Below are 2,110 nucleotides of genomic sequence, written 5' to 3' on the forward strand. Positions count from 1 at the left end.
TCAATGACTCTCAGGTGATATCAATTTGCATCTTTTCACTTTGTCATTGCCTCATATGTCCTTGGCTTTCAGGACTTTCTAATTACATTACTTACAACACCTGTGTGACAATTCAATAACTTTTGCTGTGTCATGTTACTTTCAAATACATTCATATACATATTATATTTCTTGTGACTATATATCCCATGTGGCTTTTTCCTGACAATCCCCTCCGAAATAGAATATTGTATGTGAATTATATTGTCATTCCAATCAACTGAGACAATCTCTCGTGTTTTTCAACTGTTAAAGCCTTTGTAAAAATGTCTGCTATGTTGTGTTGTGTCTCTATGTACTTTAACTCTATTTCTCCTTTCTGGACCATTTCTCTTACGTTCTGGTATCTTACACCTACGTACTTCGTTCTGTTTTTCAGACTTTCTGTTTCTGCCATTGCTATACAGGACTGTGAATCTTCATGAATTTCTACAGGAATTTTAAAGCTTTCATTCAAATCAATCAATAATTGTTCAATCCACTGTACCTCATTTGTGATTTCATTCAAAGCTGCGAACTCGGCCTCACTAGTGCTCAATGCTACGTTTGTCTGTTTTCTACTTCTCCACACAATGGGACTTTCGCTGTATCTTATAATCATTCCAGACACTGACTTTTTGTCTCCTGATTCCGAAGCAAATGAACTATCTACATAACATTCCAAATCAGCATTGCTTTTTCTAATTATCAACCTCTTGTCCATGGTTCCTTTCAGATACCTAATCAAATGTTTCACTGCTGTCCAATCCTCAATTCTCGGGTCGTTCACTCTTCTTGCCAAAACATGAACCGGGTATGAGATGTCTGGTCTGGTATGGCTAGAAATAAACTGTAAAGATCCAACAACACTTCTAAACAATCTTTTATCCTCAAAAGCTCTTGTAACTTCCTCTGACACAAAACTTGTAGTCATCGGAGTTTTCACAACCTTTGCACTCTGTAAACCACATTTCTCAATTAACCTTTCAATTTTCTTGCTTTGACTCAGCAAACAATGCCCTTCTTCAGTCCATTCTACATTTATCCCTAAATAAGACTTCAACATACCTAAATCTTTCAACACAAATTTCTTTGACAATTCATTTTTCACCAACTCAATTTCTTTCTTTGATTTGGCTGCAACGCACAAATCGTCCACATAGATCAACAAAATTACATCTCCTTTCGTGTATACACAAGCATCTGCAACACTTCTCTTATAACCTAACTTCTCCAATTCATCATTGATACATAAATTCCAAGCTCTTGCACTTTGCTTGAGACCGTACAATGCTTTCTTCAACCTGTATACATTCTGACTACCACCTACTTCAAAACCTTGAGGTTGCTCCATGAAAATCTCTTCTTCTAAATTGGCATTTAAATAAGCCGTCTCAAAATCAAAATGCTCTACTAACAGATCTCTCTTTCCTGCAATTGCTAATACCATTCTTAAACTCTCTGCTTTTGCGGTTGGAGAAAAAGTTTTGTCATAATTTTCAAACTGTTCCTGTGAAAAGCCTTTTGCTACCAACCTTGCCTTATACTTCACACTACCATCAGGCATGTCTTTCCTTTTATAAACCCACTTGCAACCAATGACTTTTCTATCCTTGGGTCTTTCTACTATTTCAAAAACATCTTTCCTTTCTAAGCAATCAAATTCACACTCCATTGCTTCACACCATTTCTCCTGTTCCTCTCTAGGAAAATTTTCTATCTCAGCAAAACTTTCTGGTTCTTCAAAAACTAAACAAGCTTTTGCATTGGTCACCACAAATCTGTCAGGAGATCTTCTAGTTCTTTGACTACGTCTAGGTACTAACTCTGTTGTTCTGCCTCTCTCTTCCTCATCTCTGTCTACACTGGAAGTTGTGGCTTTCTTTCTGAATCTCTTGTCCTCTGTCATGCGTGTGGTTTTTGGTCTGGACATTTCACTATCTGAGGAACTATCACTGCTACTCGTGGATGGTTCTTCTGGTTTTACTATAACCCCTCCATTTCCTGGAGATGCTTGGCTTTGGGTCTGAGTCTCTGCCTCACTTGAGTTGCCTAACTTCACAAACACTTCCTTATTTGCATGGAGTTTTTC

Source organism: Sceloporus undulatus, unplaced genomic scaffold, assembly GCF_019175285.1.
Source record: "Sceloporus undulatus isolate JIND9_A2432 ecotype Alabama unplaced genomic scaffold, SceUnd_v1.1 scaffold_1000, whole genome shotgun sequence".
In the NCBI taxonomy this organism is placed as follows: Eukaryota; Metazoa; Chordata; class Lepidosauria; order Squamata; family Phrynosomatidae; genus Sceloporus; species Sceloporus undulatus.